The 25,160-nt window shown below is 42.8% G+C and overlaps 1 protein-coding gene across 2 annotated transcripts in view; it reads left to right on the plus strand.

Annotated features, from left to right (window-relative positions):
* IQGAP2 (IQ motif containing GTPase activating protein 2) overlaps nucleotides 1-25,160 on the plus strand; it is a 604,286-nt gene that overhangs the window by 560,080 nt on the left and 19,046 nt on the right. The window lies entirely within an intron of this gene.

Below are 25,160 nucleotides of genomic sequence, written 5' to 3' on the forward strand. Positions count from 1 at the left end.
ATCCCTTTTCAGTTAATGACGGAGGAGGATGCCAGGCATAAGATGCTGGAAATCCTCCAATTCGTGGAGGCCCCTAAAGAGATTGTGGCAGTCCCGGTGCATGAGATCTTTAAGGAGTTGCTGCTGAGGATCTGGGAGCACCCCTCACAATACCTCCCATCAACAGGAAGGAGGATAGGGTTTACCTCGTCCAACAGGCTACTGGATTTGAGAAGCATCAGCTGTCACACCAGTCGGTAATGGTCTAATCTGCTTTCAAGTAGGCCAAGTGCTCTGACGCATGCCTCAGCGTCCCCGAGCAAGAATCATAGGGCAGTGGATGCTCTTGGGAGGAAAGTGTTCCAAGGGGGGGTCATGCTTATTGCCCACATTGCTTCTTACCGGCTCTAGATGAACCAATACTCTTGCAACCTCTGGAAGAAATGCAAGAGGTGGCCGAGCGACTGCTTCAACAGCAGCAAGACCCCTTCTTATCTCTGATGCATCAGGGCTTGAAGTGTGGAAAACTCAAGATTCGTTCAACCTACGATGTTCTCGAGATGGCAGAGGGAATCGGCACTCACAAAATGGCATGGCTGTGGGCCTCATGTCTCCGACCAGAGGTACAGGAAAGACTTACTGTCCTGCCATGCACAGGAGAGCATCTCTTTGGAGATAAGGTAAGGGATGCAGTGGCCCAATTGCAATATCACCATGAGACCCTCCAAAAGCTCTGCGCCAGCATTTCAGACCCTCCCTCCCTCAGCCAGGAAGTCTGCGAGGAAGGGTCAGAAGCAATCTTTCTACCATCAGAGGAAGTACTGTCCTCCAGCCCCTCGCTCCCGTTCGCAGAGGGTGAGCTCACGGGGCTGTCCCAGGCAACAGAGAGCTCCCAAGCCCCAGCTGGCTCTCCAGCCAAATCCTAGGATGGTGTTTTGACTGGATCGTAGGCAATATAAGCCAGCCACCTGTACCAGAGATGCTGGACCCCCAGGTCGGGGGCAGGCTATAGTTCTTTGTGGATTGGTGGCCCAGTATAACCTTGGACCAGTGGATCTTGTCCATCACCTGTCAAGGGTACCATTTAAACCTATTGGGTGTACCACCAAATTGGCCCCCAAAATGGGCATGGGGGTAATAGCGCATCAGGAGGGTACTACTTTGGGAGCTCTCCACCCTCTTAATGGCCAGAGCAGTCGAGCCTGTCCCACCAGGGCAAAGAGAGCAGGGATTCTGCTCCCGGTACTTACTGCTTCCAAAGAGAACAGGGGTCTCTGTCCCATCCTAGACCTAAGGGCCTTGAACAGATTTCTCAAAGAAGAAAAGTTCAAGATGGTTTCCCTGGGCACCCTGATTCCCCTCCTGCATAAAGGAGACTGACAATGCTCCCTCGATTTAAAGAACGCATACACTCTGAGATCTTCCCGGGTACAGGAAGTATCTCAGATTTGTGGTGGGAAAACAGCACTTCCAGTACAGAATGTTTTCGTTCCGGCTACTGACAGCCCCACGAGTCTTCACAAAATGTCTGGTCATTGTAGGAGCTCACCTCTGCATACTGTGAGTGCATGTTTTCCTGTACTGAGATGATTGGCTGGTCAATAGCACCTCTCAGGGGCCGATCAGTCCTTGCACTTGTCCATCCTGGTGCTGGAGTCACTACTGTTCATCATCAACTACCCAAAGTCCCATCTTAGCCTGTCACCTTGATTGGATTTCATAGGAACCCTGCTGGATACGGCTCAGGGAAAAGCTTTCCTGCCGCAGTCCAGGGCTATCACCTTGGCATCCATAACGGCAGTGATTGAACACAGCCAGCAGGTTTTAGCTCGGCACATGTTAAGGCTGTTGGGCCACATGGCCTCGACCATCCTTGTTACTTCCTTGGCATGCTTACACATGCGCAGAGCCCAATGGACCCTGAGGTCGCAATGGCGCCAGGCCACACAGTACCTCCAGGCTCGCATCTGAGTCACCCTGCCTCTCCGGGACTACTTGTCTTGTGGAGAGCACTCTCAAATTTGGAATGGGGAATATCTTTCCAAAATCCCTCTACCCAAATTGTCCTAACCACAAATACATCCACCTTAGGTTGGGGAGCTCATGTAGAGGGGCTCTGCATCCAGGGCTTATGGTCCTCCCAGGAAGCATGGTGTCAAATCAGCTTCCTGGAGCTCCGGGCAATCAGGTACACACTATGGGTTTTCAGAGATAGACTGGCCAGCAAAATTCTCCTGATACAGACAGACAACCAAGTTGCTATGTGGTATGTCAACAAGCAGGGAGGCACATGGTTGTACCTCCTGTGCTGGGATGTGGTCCAGATCTGGTCCTGGGCCCTGTCCCAAGGGCTGGTACTCAGGGCCATGTATCTGGCTGGAACGGAGAATGTGATAGCGGACAGACTGAGTTGTGCCTTCAGACCCCACGAGTAGTCTTTGGACCAGAGGGTAACGAACCAGAACTTCCACCTCTGGAGAAGTCAGGATGTGGACTTGTTTGCGTCCCTCTGCAATAGTAAGATGGCAAACCGTCCTTGGATGCCTTTGCCCAACATTGGGGCAGGGATCTTCTGTACGCATATCCTCAGATTCCTCTAGTCATGAAGACTCTTGAAGCTTCGTGAGGACTGAGGGACTATGATCCTCATAGCCCCTCATTGACCAAGACAGATTTGGTTTCCACTCCTTTGGGAGTTGTCAATCCGAAAACCAATCAGTCTGGGGACTTCTCCAGATCTCATCATCAAGATCGGGGCAGGCAGTGGCATCCCAACCTCTAGGTCCTGTCACTCACAGCCTGGATTTAAGAAGTTAATCCTGCAGCAGCTCGATCTTTCTGAAGATGTGTCTCAGGTCCTGGTGGCTTCCAGAAACCTTCCACTAGAAAGTCCTATGGACTGACGTGGAGGAGGTTTTCTGTGTGGTGTGAGCAGAAGGTCTTAGATCTATTTTCCCGCCCCACACAGAAACTTCTTGATTACCTTCTACACCTTTCGGAGACTTGCTTGAAAACCAACTCCATTAGAGTTAATCTCAGTGCAATTGGCGCACACCACCAAGGTGTAGATGCTATGCCCATCTGTGTACTGCCTATAGTTGTACACTTTATGTGGGGGTCTGCTTCAACTGAAAGTGCAGAGTGAAACATGTACCAAGTAGTAACCCAACAAAAATGAAATATACTTAATATGAAATGCACTAGTGTAGGAAAAATTATCACCGCCTTAAAAAGCCAAACGAAAAAGTACAGTATGGGAGCGAGTGATATGAATCGCTATTTAACAAAATAGATAGGTGTGAAAGGGAACCCAAGAGAGAGAAAAAAGAAACGGACTAAGCATACATTTAAAGATGTATATGAGTGGCGTACCAAACTGCCAACTGTACCAAGCTGCGAGGCGAAGTTAAATAGAAGCGAAAAGTGCGCCAAAAAGCAAAACAATGCGCACGGGTGACATCAGAGGTCACTCACACACACTACACTATTAAATGTTATCATTGCTAGTGAAACCAAGGGCTGGAACAATGATGAAATCAATGGGACATAATATTAAAAAACATATCGAGTAAGAGGGCACCCCAAAACAGTGATACAAAACCAAAAAGTATAATGTGGTAAATAGCAGCAGTTACATAATATATCAAAAATGAGAAAAAACAGAAAGACATGTATACAGAGTCATATAGGCGCATTGATCCGGTGCCAGATGGAACTAATGTATAACAGGAATACATGTTTGCAGATTTTGATACCTTCCAGTTTGCCTTTTCAAATATCTTATGAAACAAACGTAGGTCTCTTTTGTTTTTATGGCTTTTCCTTTATTTGGGTGATCTCCTGATATTTATGCATAAATATAGTTCATTTATTGTTTACTGTTTCACAGGTCTGATCCAGTCCCCCTTTTAGTATACTTTGATCTTTCCGTTTTAGCTTTTTAAGGCAGCGATAATTAATATTTCCTACACTACTGCATTGCATATTTCATTTTTGTTGGGTCACTGCTCGGTACATCCATTTCACTCTGCACTTTTAAGTGTTTGGTCCGCTTGTACAATAGCTATCTCTGGTGTTTAACATTCTACACAGAGTTTCTCCCTATTCCACAGTTGTTTCTGCAAGGATCATCACACCGGGTTTCTAGGTGATTTGCCTGTTTTGTGCACTTTAAGGGCTTTACTAAAGGGGCAGGATGAGGTCAGGCTCCCAGTACAGCGGCCATATTTGCCGCTGTGCCGGGGATCGCGCGCCGGCAGTTGGGCGGTAGGAGCAAAAGGTAAAATAAAGGTCGGGGGGGTTTAGAGTAGGGCTAGGGGGAAGAAAGGTTAGGGGGAAGGGGTGAGAAGGTCAGGCTAGAGGAAAGGGAACGGGGGAAGGCAGCGCAGCTCGGCGCGCACAAGATGCACAGTTGTGCACCCCATTGCGCGCGCCAATCCCTGATTTTATAACTTGTGTGCGCAAGTTATAAAATCGGGCGTACATGTGCACGCGCTGAGTAGCTCGCACACATGTAGGCCGCGTGTGCTCCTTTTAAAATCTACCCCGAAGTGATTGGAATGTTTATCTGTTATCCACCTGTTGGTATGTTCAATTTAAAGTTGTTTTTGTGCAGTTCTGCCATTTTTCCATCTACAATTTTTATCATATTTTACAGCTACAATGTTTTGCTGCTGTTGAAGATCTTGGCCGTCTCTTGTTCTGTCCCTCCTGATGCAGCCAGTGCGAAACACAGCCGTGTCAGGGGGCTCACAGTACTGATACCATGAACTCATTACACATAGCTTTAACTTTTGCAAGGCTTGTGTACCTGACAACTGAGTTAGTGCAATAAATTTTCCTGATATTTCAAGATGGCTTTTGCCTGTAGATTTGTTCTTCGGTGTGCCCCTGTTCTCCACTTGTTTGTTTGTGTTTACAGAGAAACATTTAGCCCAAGTGCTTGATCTCTGTCTAATGGTGAGCTGCAGCTATTACAATGTGCAACTATTTTACAGTACGCTAAGGTTGCTCATGCAATCACATCAGCCTTTTAATAATACTACATATAAACACTCTTGCAGCCCACAATGTGGTTTATGTCTCTGTTCTAGATCATTATCGTAACCAGGCATAACAGCAGGCAGATGTCCACACTATCACCTTCACAGCTGGTATTTTATTTGGCAGTCTTAAAAGGCAAGGAATGAAGGAGTACCAAGACTGAATACCCCTAGATATCAGACCAAAATAATATATGTATTATGCTACAATGTTTTTAAGCAATGCCACATGTTATCATTCTCTGCCCTTTATAATGAGCAGGGAGAGAGGGACGCTTACTATGTGATTGTATTTCTGAATGAAGAGAGAAGTTTTCATTAGCGCTCTGTTGGCAGCAGCTCAGTCTAAACGAGAACAAAAGGACATTTGCATCTAATGGAAGTGTAGGTAAACTAGAATTGCAGTTGTGAATGTAATTTGCTTCTATTTGTAGTGTTGTATGTATAGTAAGGATACAGAAAGTACACAAGAAGAAAAAAAGGCTTGAAGTAGACAAAATAATGTTCACCACTCTCGCATATGGTGTATAAAATCAGCCAGCACTAAAAAGATCTGTTTAAGATTTGATGTTTTATCAGGTTCAGATGCCTGGCATGAAGTGCATACTTGAGATTCCTGTTTTCAGTACTAAGAATACCATATACTCTCATGCTTAATTTTTGATGGCAAGAATACCATTCTACACATGTGAATCTTTCTCAGTATTTATAGATGGTATCTCTACATACTGTAGAGAGCCATAATGCAAAGCTACCAAGAGGGGTGCTGTTTTTAAGAAGGAGATTTTCAGTGTGCCATGCAACCCCAACCAATCCTTTCCAGAAAGCTACTTAATTTTTTAAAAATTTTCAAACACATTTCCACCAAGGAGCTAAGCAACAAATAATTATTTGCAGTGGTGACACTGGGGTTGAATAAGGACAGATAGTCATTTCACCCTTGCCTATTTTATCAAGCACATGATATTTGATCAAGCACGTGATAAAATAGGCAGGAAATTCTTGCCAAAATTAAAATACAGTTTTCCAATTTTTGTGTCTTTAGTTTGATTTCTTTCCTCTATCTCTGCTTGTTCTTGGTATTCTCTTATTCTTTCTGTTCTCCCTTTTCATTTCATTTCTCTTCCTTTTTTTTACTCTCCTTCAGAGTGGATATTTTAATACTTTTGATTTCTTCTCTTCCTCCTATTCTTCATGCTTTCCTTTTTCCTTTTCTCCTATGTTCTTTTCTGTTCCTCATCCCCTTCATCATGTCCCTGTATTCCTTCCCCATCCTCTGCACCCCCATCTCCAGTCCTTTCTCCCATCTCCTTCTACCCAATAACTCAAGTCTTCTCACCCCCTTTCTATTCTTCCTTCTATACCAGGTCCCCTCTCCCACAGTCATCTCTCTTGCTCACCTTCTCTTTGTCCCTACCCATCCTCAGTCCTCCCTCTGTTCTCCTGCCACTCCAAGTCCTCCTCCCTACTATTTTTCCACTACTCCCCACCCTTCTGTAACCACTCACTTGCCCAATGCTTCTAACACATCCCCATGCCTACCCACCACCCATCAAGTCCTTACTCTCATCCCATCCCTGCTTCCTCCCCATTCCCCCAGCCCCCCTGCCTATTCTCCCTCAGTATCTTCCCCATCCCCTTTCCTCTCTTTTTCAGTAGCATCTCCCGCTTTCCTCTCTCTACAGTATCTGTCCCACCTGCCTTTCCCTCCAGCATCCATTCCCCCACCTTTCCTCCTGCTAACCTTGAACTTGTGATGAGAATCCCTTCCACTGTCAAGCATATGTTCTGCATCTGTGCCAGCACCAAAAGCAAGTTCAAAATTCACAGGCTGGAGCTTTTGCTGCTGATTTTGCTGAGCTGCTGGTGTCACGAGATCAGCAGCAGGAAGTGCCGGCCCATGAGATTGGAACGTCCTCATGGTGCTTGCATAACTGCCGGAGTGTGCTAGACGAGGCAGGAGGGATTCTCGCCGCTCCTCCTGCTGCCTGCAGAGGGAGAGAGGGGAAGAAGGGGCAGTGAGAGAGAGGATCAGGAGGGGCCACATGACACCACCTTAAGGATTGAAGTGCAGGAGATGACCCATGAAAGCAGGAATCTCCTGCTAATTGCGCCAAGGCTTTAGCACTGACAGCAATAATAACTGAAGCTAGTTTAAATATGGATAAGGGGAAAGAGAGTGCCATTTGACGTTATTGACATTGTCTTGCTGCTCCAAAAATTGGCAGCTTTAGATTTAGAGGATAATGTGCTGGACTAGTTTCTTTTTTGTCAAATCGTACATTGAGGGTCAATTGGGGATTGGAGTTATCAGAGATAATGGAAATCTCATGTGGTGTTCCATAGGCATCAGTTTTATCCCCCGTTGTCTTAAATGTTTAGTACCATTAGCAACCATGATTCAAGACTTGGGATTGGGCGGTTATATCTATGCAGGCAGCCAGGTTTTAATTTATTTCAATGGGAAAAGGGGATTGAGAAATTTAACCAATGCTTAAATTGGATTTCAGGATGGCTGAGTAATTTTAAACTTAATATGAATGTACAAAAGTCGGTTAAGCAAATGGAATTGCTCTGCAAAACCTACCCCTAAAATGGATGGGGTTGAAATGCCATTAAGAGGCGATTACTATATTAGACATGAAGTTGGATAGTAATTTAACAATGTCCTCTAACAAAGTTGTCCTAATATTATCTCTGTTTTATTCATCATCTAAACCTTTCTATGACAAACCAAATTTAAATCGACCTGGTTCATACTTTTATGACATCAAGACTGGGATATTGTAATGCCCTTTCCTTAGTGTTACTAGCAACTTCTTTGGGTCAATTATAACTTTTACGGAATACAGTGGCTAAGGTGGTGTTTGGAGCATCAAAATTTGTGCACATTTCCCCACTCTTGTGGGAGCTCCGTTGGCTGCCAGTAGATACCAGAGTCAAATTCAAGATCTTTTGTTTGAAGTTTAAAGTGTTTTGGAGAGGACTCCCACAACACCCAGCAGCTGCACTGACTCCCTAGAAAACTACAGGAGTTAGTTACACTCATCCCAATGAGTTACTGAAAGTATCAAGTCCCTCAGAAATTAGATTAAAAGGGACCCACCGTATTACTTTTGCTTATCAGACTCCATTCCTGAGGAAGCAAATTTTAGTCTAAGAAAAAATTAGGACCTGTTTGTTCAATCAAATTTTTTTAAATTTGGCAAGTATTGTCTGGTTTTATTATAGGAGTAGGATGTTTGTGTTTTTAGATTTTAGAGCATTTATATTTAAGCAGTATTTTTGATCAAGCATTTGTTTAGGTTGTAATAGGTTATGCAGCTGGAGAGAATGAAAGACAGAGGTTGGGATACAGAAGGTTTTATGTAAGTTTGCATTGTTGGTTGTGTTAAAATTATTTTTTTGTGTTTGCAAGTTGCTTTGTTGTATACCTTTTATTGTAAACCACTATGATTTTATTATTTTGAATGGTGGTATATCAAGTTTTATTAAACTTATACTTGACCAATCTGACAATGATATATAAAATTCATTAGTACCACTTAGTTGTAGAGAAATTTTACTTAAAAACTGGTTTAAAATGTTTTCAAAGACGATTAGTTAAATATTTTACTTAATTTGTAACTTTGACAGGACACTTTTTTATGGATGTGTATGTACATACATAAAAATAGACTTCACAGCATCTCTATCATCTAACAGCTGGCAATGAGCTATTTTATGTGAGTCCGTGTGTATACATAAAGTCCGTGTGTATACATAAAGTATGTATACACACGGACTCAGCTGTTAGATGATAGAGATGCTGTCAAACCCATTTTAACAAACAAACTATATTTTTGTGGTATAATTTGTGGTAGGTAGCTAGTAAGATCACTTCCCTATTTTAACTGTCACTTTGGTGACAACTAGTGACAAATTCCTGGAGGAAAAGTCCATAAAACATGTGTATTGTATGATGATTGTACATTGCTTTGAACAATTTTTAATCTGGAAGAGTGATTTAGAAATGTTTTTAAATTAAAAAAAAAAAAATTAGCTAGATAGACTAAAGACAGCTAATACCATCCCAGAGAGCGAGTAACAAAGTATGTCTACTTCATGGGATCTGCCAGGTACTTGTGACATGGATTGGGCGCTGTTGGAAACATGATGCTGGCCTTAATGGACCTTGGTCTGACCCAGAATATTTATGCTTTTATGTAAGCAATACCTTGTCATCAAATAACCACGACTTTACAAAGAACTCATGCAGTGAGTATGCTACCTCATTGTTAAACAAAATAAATAATCTAAAAACACAATTCTCCCCTTGCTTACCATCAAAAGAGCCAAAAGAAAATTCTGCTCCAGCGAAATGGATCTCATTTGACCCAGTTTCCAAACTTGAAATAAACCAAATCATCATTAAAATCAAACCTGCCATCCACCCACTAGACCTTATACCTGCTAGTGCACTAAAAACAGTAAAAAAAAAAAAAAAAGCGCTATAACTCCAGTATTTGCAACCATAATAAACCACTCGCTAGCAGAAGGACTGGTCCCAGCTAGAGCAAAACAAGCTGTGATTAAACCAATCCTAAAAAATAAAACTGGCAGAATCAATGATTGGGACAATTACCAACCAATTTCCAACCTACCATTCATTGCTAAAGTCTTCGAAAAAGCAGTGCTATCGCAACTAGAGAACCCCTAGAAGACAATAATATACTATATCCAAACCAATTTGGATTCAGAAAAAAAATCGCTCGACAGAAACCCTATTTATTTCCTTACCCAACCCTGTTCTACAAGGGTTTGACAACAGTGAATCCTGGTTCTAACTGATCTAACAGCAGCATTCGACAGTCAACCATACCTTGCTATGTCACCAGCTGAGAGAAATCGGAATAGATGGAAAGGTTATCAAATGGTTCTCCCCCTTCCTAAAATTCAGAACATTCCAAGTCAAACTGGGCGATCAAATTTCTGACAGCTTCCCAATCGATACAAGTGTCCCCTAAGGATCAGCGCTCTCAGCCAGTTTATTCAACATCTACTTGCTGCCTATATGCGCTCCACTAGGAAATCTAAGAATCAATTTCTTCCTATATACAGATGACATTCAATTCCACATCCCTTTCGACAAAACATTTGAAAAAAACTACATTATCTCTGTCAATATACAGGAAGGCAATACCACAAAAACTTGCTCAACTAAAACTAACTCTCTCTAAACCCCAAAAAACTGAAATTGTGTGGTTAAGGAGAGATAACACAATAATCAAACCTCCAACCGTAGACCTAGGAGTCATCAATATTACGCCCTCAGAACAAGTACGGGACCTAGGAATACAGATTGAGAACTTCACAATGAAAAAGCATATAAGCAAATTAATCAAAACTGGATACTCCAAGCTGAGAATGCTATATCGGCTGAAACCTCTACTAACAATACAAGACTTCTGCACTGTCTTACAAACTAATATTTTCTAATTTAGGCTATTGCAACTCCCTATTACTAGGCCTACTCTCAGGACTTCTAAAACCACGACAATTACTTCAAAATGCCTCTGCTAGACTCTTACTAGGGACTTGGAAATTTGACCACATCACCCCCTCGCTGATAGCACTGCACTGGCTTTCTGTACAGAATTCATTACAAAGTACTAATGCTAATTTTCAATATCATCAACAATAGTAATCCAAGCTTATTAGGAGTGTCACTTCAATATTACACACCTCAGAAAACCTTAAGTTCACAAAACAAAGGACTTCTAAAGGTGCCGTCAATTCGGAACACATACCAAACGCAAATAAGAGAACAGATGTTCTCAATAGCAAGCCCCAAGTTATGGAACTGTCTTCTAGAATCATTACGTCAAATAACTGAACTAAAGAGTTTCAAGCGTGAGCTAAAAACATGGCTCTTTAGAAAGGCATACGATTTAACGTAAAATCCCGAAATGCTGATAATGTCAGTACCAGAGACTATGTTTACGGAGCAAGAAATAAGGACCTAACAATGTAAAATTGTACTGTTAGAATCGGAATCTATAATTGCTGTTGTGTCAATTCAGAAAATGTATGAATATGTAGATTATATATTTGCTGATGCTTTGACCTAGAATAGGTATGAATATGAATGAGAATTTGAAAACTGGCAAAGATGCAAATGCTAACTAAGAATTCTAAAGCTGAATCTGTAAATCATTGTGATCTATTTTTGGAACGACGGTATATAAAACACCTAAATAAAAATAAAATAAATAAATTGCCCTAATGAATTAGAAGGAAAAGATTACAGAAAAGAACGCAAGGGTGTGGGTGTTTAACAGGAATAACCTTAGCCCTTTACAAAGGTTTGAATAAAAATGTCTCTGTCCTTTCTCCATCAGTATGATTACATTACAAGACCAGTTAGGCCAATAAAGCTGCCAAGTGGCAGGGCAAAACAAACATTAGTGTTCTCAGCAGTGAATATTTTCTTTTAAAGGATTATAAAAGCTTTAATGTAGTTTCTGTGGATGCCAGATCAGATAGCCTTATGATTCTGGAAGCGGTTACTGTAGTGATCAGTTCCACTTTTAATGACCTTTCCAAAAATGTGGGCAGCCAAAAAAAAGGAGTCTGGAAACAAAAACCAGCAACAGCGTGTTTTGCTGCACATTTTTGAAAGAGGTAGAGGGGAGGTGCAAAGTCTCTCAATTTTGTTTCTACTTTATATGCCTTAATATCTAAAATCTGTTTGGTTTTTTCCTGGCAATTCCAACATTTTGCTATTCTGTTTGTTCCATTTTGATTGCCTCTTAGATTAACTAGATCCGAAATGGATTCTAGCATAACGCGTGCTTCAAGGCAATGATGGTTGAGTAGAGAGATTCTCTCTAGCTTGGTTTTCCCCTCCCCCTTTTTCTGCTGCCTGCTTTACTTAAACTGAATACTTGTGCCCTCTGCTTTATTGGCAAAGTCGTTTGCATTTATGAAATACAGCAATATAAATCATTTTCAACAATATGAATCCATAATGAGAGCAACATTGAAAGGCGTTTGCGCAGGTAAAACAATGTACTACTCACAGCAGGTGGCTAAACTTGCATGTGTACTCTCTATCTGCAGGTAAGTTTATCTAGGACTTGAGCACAGGTGTTCCAAGGTCAGAGCTAGGGACTTAAAACACATACTTTTGTATTTCCAAAATGAATGCACATGACTTCTTCTCGAAAATCGTCCATGTACATTATAGCAAGTGTAATTGTGTGTAGGTAACTTTGGTGGGATTCATTTTCAAAGCAGACTTATGCGTTAGTCTCCTTTTGAAAATTGGTAGAGCTTACATGTGCTTTATTGCCTAATTTAGGAAGCCTGTTATAAAATGACTCCCAACATGTTTCCTACAAACCCCCAAATGAAAAAAGGGGGACATTAATGCTATCAATCAGTAGCCGCTAGCTAACAGAACACTAAAAAAAAATCTATTTAATTGAAAAATGTCTTATGATCAGTATAATCAAACTCTAAATATAAATTATGATGGTTTATGAATTATATACATCAGAGTGACTTCTAAAATTATTACATCAATGGGTAAAAGTTCAGTAGTGACCTAACTGCAAAGTTACGTGGGTACTTTCAGGCCCACTTAAAACAATCCAATTTTCAAACCCAAGATACCCACATAAATGGAATAATGGATGTTATGCTGCTAAATGTACAGTAACATAACATGTAACTTTACACTGTAGTTTTGAAATGGATAATCAGTATGCTAATTACACACATACTTCTTAGAAATTAAAGATGTGCACGTAGATTCATGAAGCATCCCCTTTCATTACTCAATGCCTCTTTTGCAGCCAGAATGCTGCCAGATTTGTGTGCATTGTGAACTTGGGCGTGTACTTTCAAGCAACTGAAAAACTTCTTAAGCACATTCAGCCAATCTACAAACAACTCCTTATTTTACATATGCAGATCTTATGGGGTATTTTTCAAATTTAATGCCATACATATATCCCAGCTTGTTTTGATTAATAATGGACTGCATCAGGGTAGGTGCAAATCACAGAAGCTGATTGTGTTCTGGGAAACGCTAGGAGAGCAGTCCCATCTTGGGGGGATTGTGTGCCCTTGGGCCTCGGCACGACCCAGAAGACTCCAGGGCAGCACCAAGGTAGGCGAGGCATGTCCAAGCATGGGTGAAGACTAAAGGTCTAACCCTCTGCATGCTTCTGGAAGGCCAACAATGCAATGTTGGTTACTGAACAGTCCTCCGACCGTTCCCAGCCCTTTCGGTCCTGTCGCTAGGTATCGTCAAGCAGCAGGCCGGACTGAGGACGAGGGCAGAAGAAGGCCTTGTGACATAGAAGACTCTAGATGAGACGAGGAGCTTGGAAGGTTCAGACATTAGCACTGTCTCTCAGGGCGCCCTACACAGCCCACCGACATGGGCGGACCCAATTGGCTAGTAACAGATCACACGGAAAGTGAGACAAGCACAGGAAGGGAATCCAGCCGAGACGAAGCTCCAATGACGAGAACAGGAACAGACGAGATGGATTTACCCCAACAAAGTGTCATCTGGAGAACCAGAGGAGCTGGAGGGTCAAGAGGGCTCAGAACAAGCGAAGGAGGAACGGAACATCAGGAAGTAAAACATCAGGAAGCCTGGACTAAGAACCGCGGAAAATGAAGACATGGAACATCAGGAAGCAACGAAGACTCAGGACATGGAACTCCAACGAAGAACAAGGAATGAAGACCTGATGGAGCACTGGAAGACAGGAACCTCCAGGGACGAAGAACTCCAATGCAAGGCAAAGGCTGAAGTGAAGAAGAAGCCCTTTTATAGGGCTAACAGGAAGATGCCCAGGGTGACATCAGGTGGGGCCCGGGGCATATCCGGCTGCGGGCCCTTTAAATCATGAGGAGAGGCGCGGCCATGCGCCTAAAGGCAGGCTGAAGCAAGAAGAGCCTATCGGCGATGTCCATGCCGTGAAGGATCATTCAGGGGCGGCCCCAGGCCGCAGGACAGGCCTCAGGCAGGTGCTAGCGGCTCACTGCCACTCAAGACAGCAGCAGGAAGACTCGTGGCGCTCTGCCACGAAGGTAGATCTAAGGGCAGCCCCAGGCCGCTAGGCAAGCCCCAGCAGTGGTGGCTCCATGCCGCGGAAGACAGGCTGGCTCGCAGCTCCCTGCCGTGAGTGAAGGCCCCAAACGTGTGGCGGTCCGGGCTGTGGGAGAAGTGACATCAGCTGCAGGCCCTGACTGCCGCATAAGGTGGCTTAGATGTCGGTGGCCTCTGCCGCGTAGGAGAAGGCAGCGCAGGAAGGTAGGTGAAGGCCTGCTCGCAGGGGAACTCTTCAGGGAGGAATCATAAGATTGTAAGTGACCATCAGTGTAGATAATGGAATTGATTTCTTTGCTTTTATGAATCTGTGAGAGAGCCTCAGTGACAGGTGACTGTTCATATTACTTTACTTTTCAGAATACCAATCTGTAAGAAATAACTTGAGCAGTCCACTATATGATTTTGCAGTAGCTACTGGTGAAACAAAACCAGAAGAGTTTTAGCTGCCTTGTGATTTCAAAGATGCCTTTAACAGGGAAATGATTTGCAGATGTCTTTAAAGCTCATGATATTTATTGAGGTCATCAAAGAGTGATTACATTTATGGCTCTTCAGAACAATTGGAGCTCAGTGTATCTGTTAAAGTGACTTACAACAATGCTGGTTCATCATCAAAGATGGCTGTTTCTTAATTATAACAGTATGGACATGCCGGAAGCAATGAAGAGAATGAGACGTGATTTAAGGAAACTTGAAGAGTGGTCGAAGATGTAGCAACTGGGATTTAATGCCAAGAAGTGTAGAGTCATGCATCTGGGATGCAGTAATGCAAAAGAACTGTATGCGATGGGGGTGTGAAGCGCTGCTGTGCATGGAACAAGAGAGAGACCTTGGGGTGATGATGGCTAGCAATCTAAAGATGGCAAAGCAATGTGCCAAGGCAATAGCTAAAGCTAGAAGAATGCTGGGCTGCATAGAGAGAAGAATATCTAATAAGAAAAAGAATGTGATAATCCCCTTGTACAGGTCCTTGGTGAGGCCTCACCTGGAGTACCTTGTTCAGTTCTGGAGATTATATCTCATAAGGGACAGACAGGATGGAGGCAGTCCAGAGAAGGGCGACCAAAATAGTGGGGGGGGGGGGGGCATCCATCAAATGACTTATGAGCAGAGGCTGAAGGACCTAAATATGTATACCCTGGAGGAGAGGAGGAGCAGAGGAGATATGATACAGACCTTCAGATACTTGAAAGGTTTTAATGATGCATGATCAACCACAAACCTTTTCCGCTGGAAAGAAACCAATAGAACTAGGGGTTACGAAATGAAACCTCGGGGGAGGACAACAAAACTGTCAGGAAATATTTCTTCACGGAGAGGGTGGTGGACGCCTGGAATGCCCTTCTGGAGGAGGTGGTAAAGACAAAAACTGGAAGATTTCAACAGGACATGCGATAAACACTGTGGATCCCTAAAGGCAAGGGGGAAGGGAATGTAGTAAGAGGCATGGGGGTAACTTGCTGGTGTGGCGGATACTACCCTTAACAAATAAGCCTTCATACTGTGATGCAACTCCATGATTGCTCGCTGCTTCAACAGCAGGGGGAAAAGAGGAATTGGATTCAGACAACAGCCAACAAGGACATTGAACTGTACAGTCTGGGAAAACAAATAAGCATGAGGGTAACTTGCTTGATGCGGCGGTTACAGCGTTCAAGAAATATAAAGGATCCCAAAGGGAGGAGCACAAAGAAGAATATCTGGTGGAACTGAGGAAGAAAAAGAAAGTAATCAAGAAGGCAAAAAGTCAAGCGGAAGAAAGGATTGCCAAAGAGGTAAAGCGAGGTGACAAAACATTTTTCAGATACATCATAGAAAGGAGAAAAGTCCAAAGTGGTATAGTGAAAATGATAGGTGGAAAAGATCAATATGTGGAGAGAGATGAAGAAATGTCAGAAATATTAAACAAATACTTCTGTTCAGTGTTCACTAAAGAGGACCCAGGAGAAGGACCATCGCTAGTTAACAAGAAACTGGAGGGGAGTGGAGTAGATGTAACTCCATATACAGTAGAGAATGTATGGGAAGAGTTCAAAATCAAACACAGTGGTCAAGCAGATGGTGTAGTGGACCAGGCCCAGAGGCAAGGGCTAAGGAAAGATTCACACCTGTTTCCCCTCTGTAGCCCCTTTTAATTTCTCCCCATCTCTTTCAAACTTTAGTATGAGGAGGGACTCACACACAAAGGTTTCTTCAGACTAGCATAACTTTTATTTCTAGGGTGTCCAGCAGTCAGCAACTACGAAAAGATTGTAAAACACCCTGATTTGATCAGGGATTTACAGGTGTTTACAGCAGGGCTGTAGCAGGTGTTAGCAGCATTTAAATATAATTGGAGAGGTTCTGTTTTTTGCAGCTATGTACATCAATCCTTTTACAGAGAATTACCCCAAAGTACGTCCCAACTCCCCTTTCATTAGACTGGAGTAAGCACAATCTCCTCACTATTCACATCAACTTCAAATTTCCTCACTATTCACTGTTTCACTATAATCTCACGGTTCACTTACAGTGTGTAGGTACAATGATGCTCACTCATTGGACACAAGATGGTCTCCCTCCCCACATCCACTCCAGACATCTCTTCAGAATTATCCATCAGAGATTTCCCCAGTTTCCCCCCACTTAAATCTTTTGGAATATCTTCTTCCCCATTAGAATTTCCACAGACTGTGACTTCTCAGCTCACGCCTCACCACCACCTTCTCTTCTGGTCCTTCATGGGCTGAGGTGCCAAATACTACTTCTGCTCCTTCTGGTTGTTCCTCTGGGAGAAGAAACCCCACTTCATCTTAGAGACTTTTCCCTTAAGGGGGAAAACCCCTGCAGAGCCCCCTCCTTGAGGGAGAGGCTGTTCTGGGCTCACCAGCCTTCTGGTGGTTCCCTCCAAAATAACTCCAACCCCCCCCCCCCCCCAACTTTGAGCCAACATTAAGTAGTCCTTAATTTAGAGGATTCTTCTCCCCTCATTCATTAAAGGGTGCACTTTCTATAGAACCCACTAGAAATTTCCTTCAGAAACTTCCATTTGTTTACATAAACAGTGTTCTTTTATCAGCCACTATGCTGCCTAGTTGGAGTTCACTGGTATGCACACTTAATCTTCCTGGACCACTTTCAATAATAAGGACCCAATTTAAGGGGCCCATGTCTTGGCCTTGCTGGGCAGAGAAAGCCATCTGCCTTCCTAGAAGCTGTGAAGCTCCCTGCTCCCAGTTCCTCTCTTAGAAAATCTGCAGAAAAAGGCATAATTCCTGTTCTGAACATCATCTTATATTGAGCTGAAGGAAGATCTCCCTAGAGCATGCACGCATGTTGTAAAATCGCAGGCGGCGCGCACAAGGGGGGTAGAGTTGAGCAAAAATCGCGCTGAGACGCATTGTCAGGCTTCCCCAGTTCCCTACCCTAACCTCCCTTCCCCTCTCCTACCCGCCCCCTATCCCTATCCTAGGTACCCCCAATTTTTCTTAAATTACCTTTTGCTCCTCCAAAGGAGCAGTAGCAGGTTGCGCATGCTGGCACTGAGGCAAATGGCCACTGTACTGGTGCCTCCAGCCCCCTCCCCGCCCCTTTGCTGAGGCCTGGCTCTTGTGTGCGTAACCCCTGTTTTTTACGTCCACGGGCCATTTAAAATCGGGCCGTTAATGCTTAACTGGGAGCTCTGTTGCCAAAATTACCTTTCCTCAGGTAGACTTTCCAGGCTTCAGCGATAGAGCCAAATAGCTGCAGGAAGTCATGTGGCGACATATCCTCCCCTCTATCCCGCCCCTCCCCTTTCAAAATAAGTTCACCGCCATTCAAATACAGACTGTCGGGAGAGCTGGCAAGCGCCCGCTCTCCCGGCGCGCGCACAGGCCACTCTCCTGGGCGCGTGATTCAGGAGGGTGGCCTATGCAAATTAGGGCCCGTGGTAAAAGGAGCGGTGGCTGTCAGCGGGTTTGACAGCCGACACTCAATTTTTCTGGCGTCTGTTCTCAAACCCACTGACAGCCACGGGTTCAGAAAACGGACGCTGGCAAAATTGAGCGTCCGTCTGCCAACCTGCGGGCCGATTTTTAATTTTTATTTCTTTTTTACTTTTGGGGCTTCTGACTTAATATCGCCATGATATTAAGTCAGAGGGTGTACAGAAAAGCAGTTTTTACTGCTTTTCTGTACACTTCCCCAGTGCTGGCCGAAATTAACTCCTACCTTTGGGTAGGAGCTAATTTCTGAAAGTAAAATGTGCAGCTTGGCTGCACATTTTACTTTCTGTATCGAGCAGGAATAACTAATGGGAGCGCACTGTACTGCAACGGCCTGTTAGTAAATAATATTCCTCAGAAATATGTACCTGAACACTGGCAAGAGAGGTGACTTGCCCAGGGTCACGAGGAGTGGCAGTGGGATTTGAACACTGGCTTCTCTGGGTCATAACGGCTATTCTAACTACTACTAGGCTCCTCCACATGCTGTACTTCAGAAGCAGCTTCAAGGTCTGATTCAATAAACACTCACTTCATTCCCCAAGTTTCAAAGTCTTATTCATAGCAGATTGAAAATAAAGAGCAAACTACTGACTGAAGTAATATTTTAACAAATTCACTAGATTCCGCATGAATTAAATTCTATTTTACCCTGTGAATATTGCCGAATTAACAGCCGATGATATAATTTAGTTAATTAGAGGGTAATTTTCAAATGCATTTCCGGACCTAAACAATACTTTACCCACAGAAATGGCTCATTAAAAATGCCCGCCCAACATGTTGGTTAAATTGCAATGCCTGTGTCCTGTTTCCCCAGACTGAGAGGAGGGGACATTCCTGGGGATGGAGTTAAGGAGGAGTTTGGTCTTAAATGCAGGCTTTTACATTTTCAAAAGTACCGGTATGCGTGGAGATTTTCCTGACACGTTCCTGCGCACAAATGGATCAGATGTAATTGTGTGAAGGCGCTTTTGGTAGGATAGTTTTCAAAGCAAACATACGTGCGCAGGTTCGCTTTGAAAATTGGTGTAACTCATGCGGGTATTTGCCAACATATGCGGGCTGTTTACAAAATTACCTTAACTCTACTTGCAAATGTGTTTGGATATATTTTTGTCCTTCCCTTCTGTATTTTACAGAATGTGGGCCGAATTTTAATCTCAAGGCAAGCACATCGTATCAAACCAAATAAACCAGGGACTGTCTCATGTAAACGGTTTACCTTTCAGCAATCCCAAAATGGGCCCAGGCATTCTGATTTCAATTTTTTTTTCTTGATTTAGGTCCAGTCCTTTAATTTTAAAACAATAGAGCACTTGATTCCTGTGTGTACTCTTGACTCAGACTGGTTGGAGACAGGATGTTGGGCTCAATGGTCTGACCCAGCACGGCATTTCTTATTGTAACCCCTGGGCTGATAATCCCAGATAAAGGCCTCAGGAGCCTGGTCTCAAACACAGTCGCTGATAGCCAAACTTCCCATCCTGTTACTTTTAAATTACTTTCCAGGATTCCTTGAGCAGAGGGAAGAATTCTCTTCTAGGCCCTGTGCATTGCATTTAGTAAATCGTAATCAGGCCGATATAGTACAGCCTGTGTTTGGATGCGCGTTTTCGACGCGCTAGCTTTACCCCTTATACAGTAAGGGGTAATAGCGCGTCGAAAACGCGCATCCAACCCCCCCCCCCCCCCAAAACTAATAGCGCCTGCAACATGTAAATGCATGTTGATGGCCCTATTAGTTATTCCCAAGCGATACAGTAAGTAAAATGTGCAGCCAAGCCGCACATTTTACTTTCAGAAATTAATGCCTGCCCCGGGAAAGTGTACAGAAAAGCATAAAAAAACTGCTTTTCTGTACACCCTCCGACTTAATATCATAGCGATATTAAGTCAGAGGCCCCAAAAGTAAAAAAAAAAAAAAAAATTAAAAATCAGCCCGCGGGTCGGAAGACGGACGCTCAATTATGCCAGTGTCCGTTTTCCGAACCCGTGGCTGTCAGCAGGTTTGAGAACCGATGCTGGAAAAATTGAGCATCGGCTGTCAAACCCGCTGACAGCCGCCGCTTCTTTCAAAAAGGAGGCGCTAGGGACGCGCTAGTGTCCCTAGCCCCTCCTTTTACCGCGGGCCCTAATTTGCATAGGCCACCCTCCTGAATCGCGCGTCCAGGAAAGTGGTCTGTGCGCGCGCCGGGAGAGCGGGTGCTCGCCGGCTCTCCCGCGCATTTTTCTATATCGGCCTGAATGTTGTATACAGCACTAATAATCACAGCACCAATCGGAAAAAATTATTTTTCACTCATCGCATAGTTAAGCTCTGGAATTTGTTGCCAGAGGATGTGGTTAGTGCAGTAAGTGTAGCTGGGTTCAAAAAAGGTTTGGATAAGTTCTTGGAGGAGAAGTCCATTAATGGCTATTAATCAAGTTTACTTAAGGAATAACCACTGCTATTAATTGCATCAGTAGCATGGGATCTACTTAGTGTTTGGGTACTTGCCAGGTTCTTGTGGCCTGGATTGGCCTCTGTTGGAAACAGGATGCTGGGTTTGATGGACCCTTGGTCTGACCCAGTATGGCATGTTCTTATGTTCTTAATAATCACACTATAGAAGCATTAGATGGTTTCCAACATAACCTTTGATGAATGGTGAAACTGATGAAAGTTCTTTACAGTGTCTGATGGTTCAAATCAGGTGTTAGAGATTTAGTTCTTTAAGTAGATTTATTACTTTTCTTCTCTCCAATAAATATATCTTGATGGTTCAAATAATTTCTAATGTATACATCCAATTTCTTTTTCCTCTCCAATCAGGGTAGTTTTTAAGCTCCATCCCAATTAATAGGGGACATTCTTTTTTTCTTCAATTTAATCAAAGTCCATGCAGGAAAATCCTATTCACTCCTACCTCTCCTGAAGTTGTTCTTCCTTCTATTTATTCACAGTACTTGATGAGCACCTTTTATACACCTCTTCTCCTTGAAACTCCTTGAGATGATAGTGAGCCTGCTACTTCTTTTCCCCTTCACTCTCTCATCCAGGAATGGAGGAGAACCCCTCACAGTTCACCCATGTTCTCAGACTGAGAAACATCACTCATTTGCTTTATGGAGACCTGGCTTCAAAAAAGAAAGAGTTTTTCACCCTTTTGAAGTAGACTGTCTGACACAGTGCAGACTATGTCTGGACACCTCTTAATATTTGGTGTTTCAGAGAAAAGAGTTTTCCCCACACTCCTCTCCTCGTATTTTTGGTTTCCCTTTCAAAATATTTGTGTTTGTGTTTTTGGTTTTTTTTTGCATGCCCGAGTACTCACCCAGAGGTTTTATATATATCCGAACCCGTGGCTGTCAGTGGGTATGAGAACTGACGCTGGAAAAATTGAGCATCGGCTGTCAAACCCGCTGAGAGCTGCCGCTCCTGTCAAAAAGGAGTTTATATATATATATATATATATATATATATAAAATCTCTGGGTGAGTACTCAGACATGCAAAAAAAAACCCCAAAAACAAATATTTTGAAAGGGGAAACCAAAAATATGAGGAGAGGAGTGTGGGGGAAACTCTTTTCTCTGAAACACCAAATATTAACAGGTGTCCAGACATAGTCTGCACTGTGTCAGACAGTCTCCTTCAAAAGGGTGAAAAACTCTTACTTTTCTGAAGTCAGGTCTCCATTCTTCCTAAAAAAAAAAACAAAAAAAAAACAAAGGGAACAGCCATGGACATATGCTATCCTTGGAAGAACTAAAGATTCTACACCCTAAAATAGTGGCAAGGGTTTATATAGACTAGGAGCACACCATTCTTTATCTCCAGCATGGGGGAGCTTTTCTTCCCATTCAGTAAATGGATCATTCCTTCTGGTAGAAATCTGATTCTAGTAGAGGTCTGGGAGGATCTCCACATTACCAGGCTGATGCAATATTTACATGGGGAAAACGGGCGCTCATCATTGAGCGCTCCCTCTCCCAACGCACGCCAATCGACCTCTCCAGGGCGCCCAATTTAATATTTAAATCGGGTGCGGCAGTAAAAAGGAGGCGCTAGGGGTAATTGTGCGCCCCTAATGCCTCCTCGGCAGCAGGTGCCTAGGAGAGGTCAGCTCAGTTTTTAAGCGTCCATTTTTCCTAACCTGTGCACAACCACAGGTTAGGAAAATGGATGCTCATTAATTGAGCGTCCCATTTCCTAACCTGACTGCTGGCACACTTTTATTTTTTTTCTAATTCTTTTTTTTTAAAGAATGTCCTCCTTTTTGTTCCTGCTCTGAGCAGGCGTTAATTTCTGGGGTAAAAATGTGCATGTGAGGCGCACACCTTTTTTTGAATCTAGGGAGAATAACTAATAGCCTGATGAACACGTGTTGAGCGCTATTAGTTTTGCGGGGTGTTGGATGCACTAATCCCCTTATAGAATAAGGGATTGTGGACTTACACCCAAAACCCTTGTCCAACCATGAGTTAAACAGTGCACTCAGCTGAGCGCACTGTATTACATTGGCCTGTTATGTTCTTTTGTTCATATGGTGATATTGTGCTTCAGGTGTGATAAATTTTTCCTTAAAATACTATTAAAATAAGGTTTCTAGATCTCTGAAGTAGTGGTAGGGATTGTAGAGTTGAGTAGATTTTGTAGCTGGACAGACAAGATGCGCCATATGATTTTTTTTTCTTACATCTCGTTTCTATGGGAAAAAAATGCTATATATTCAAAACCTTTAAAAGTGATATCGCTCTCAGAGGCTCCATTATAGAGGGCTTTATCCAGCCAAGCCTGCACTGCTGACAGCAACAAGGTCACTTTTACTCCTCACATTAACTGTTCCATTTTATGCTCCTAGCTTGACTCTGAAATGAAAATTACTTTCAATACTTGTATATACCAATGTTATACGAATGAATAAAATCAGGAAATGCAGTGCAGTTTGGGGGCCAGTTTTCAGGTTTGCTTTGGGATAGTCCATGGGTTACTTCACACCCTTCCTCCCCAACAGACTTCGCACCAAATTTCAGAGCAAAAGTAACTTGTGTACATTTCCCTTTGAAAATTGCTTGGCACCCAAAGACTTCTGCATCCTGTCTATTGTACCTGAAGATTAGAGGGTGGCGATCACGTGTAATGCTTTGTTATGGTCAATAAAAGTTTATTTAAAAAAAAAAAAAGGGCTCCAGGGCGATCCAGGAAACTATAGACTGGTGAGTCTGACTTCAGTGCTGGGAAAAGTCATGGAAACTATTCTAAAGAATAAAACCACAGATCATATAGAAAGACATGGCTTAATGGGACACAGCCAGCATTGAATTACACAAGGAAAATCCTGCCTCACCGCCAATCTGCTACATTTTTTTTTAAAGGGGTTAGTTAAACATGGTTGTTAATGAACCAGAGGTTATAGTGTATTTGGATTTTCAGAAGAGGTTTGACAAAGTGCTGCATGAGAGGCTCCTGAAAAAATTAAAAAGTCATGAGATAGGAGGCGATGCTCTGTTGTGGATTGCAAACTGGTTAAAAGATAGGAAGCAGAGAGTCGTAATAAATGGTCAGTTTTCTCAGTGGAGAATGGTAATCGGGGATCTGTACTGACATTTGTGCCTTTTTTTTAAATCTATTTTTATTATGATTATTATTGTTATAACTCAAACCTTAGTGCTTTTTAATATATTTATAAATAATCTGGAAAAAGGAACAGCGAGAGAGGTGATCAAATTTGCAGACACAAAATTGTTTTGAGTTGTTAAATCGCAAGCGGCATGTGAGAAATTACAGGAGGACTTTATGCATCTGGGAGACTGGGAATCCAAATGGCAGGTGAAATTTAATGTGAACAAGTACAAAATGATGCACATGGGGAAAAGTAATCCACACTGTAGTTATATGACATTAGGTTCCACATTGAGTTACCACCCAAGAAAAAGATCTGGACATCATTGTGGACAATCCTGTGCTCAATATGCTGCTGTGGTCAAAAAAGCAAACAGAATTTTAGGAATTATTAGGAATGGAATGGAAAATAAAATGGAGAATGTCTTAATACCTCTATATTGCCTCTTGGTAAGGACACACCTAGAGTACTGTGTGCAGTTCTGGTTGCTGCATCTCAATAAAAGGTATAGTTGTACTGGAAAAGGTAAAGAGAAGAACAACCAAATGATAAAAGGAATGGAACAGCTCCCCTATACAGAAAGGCTAAAGAGGTTAGGCCTGTTCAGCTTGGAGAAGAGACTGCAGAAGGGGATATGTTAGAGGTCTCTAAATTCATGAGTGGAACAGAACAAGTAAATATAAATCTGTTTACTCTTTCAAAAAATATGAAGATTAGGAAGGACACTATGAAGTTAGCAAGTAGCATATTTAAACAAATAGAAAATTATTTTTCACTCAACGCACCATTAAGCTCTGGAATTCATTGCTAGAGGATGTGGTTAAGGCAGTTAATGTAGCTGAGTTTAAAAAAAGGTTTGTACAAGTTCCTGGAGGAAAAGTCCATAAACTGTTATTGACCCAAGTGGACTTGAGGAAGTCACTACATATTGCCAAGCATTAGCAATATGTAATTTACTTACTGTTTGGGATCTAGCCAGGTACTTGTGACCTTGAATGGCCACTTTAGAGACAGGATACTGGGCTTGATTGACCCTTGCTTTAACTCAGTATGTGGGTACATTTTCAGTGAAAAATAATGTAAGAAAAGCTAAAATGCAATTTGTGTTCTTTTCCTTCTCTGACCTAAACATGCCACCAGAAACATCTCCAAATGCATGGCGAAGGCAGAGAATGGAGCTACACTCGTACTTTTCATTTTATAAAACTATGCACAGAGAAAGCAGATTCAAATGTCTGGGCATAGTTTTCCCCTTAAGCAAGGATCAAAGCAAAGCTACAGGCATAGTTTAGCTTTGAATTATTAGTGCAAAGGCCCCAGGTAAAAGTACCTGTGGTCTTTGCATCATCAGTGTGCCCACTTTTGGATTATTTACCCCTATCGTTTGCTGCTGCTCAGCCCCCCCTACCCAGCTTTGAATCCCTTTATTTTCTTACTTCACCTGCCTCCCAAAA

Source organism: Rhinatrema bivittatum, chromosome 1 (genome assembly GCF_901001135.1).
Source record: "Rhinatrema bivittatum chromosome 1, aRhiBiv1.1, whole genome shotgun sequence".
NCBI lineage: Eukaryota > Metazoa > Chordata > Amphibia > Gymnophiona > Rhinatrematidae > Rhinatrema > Rhinatrema bivittatum.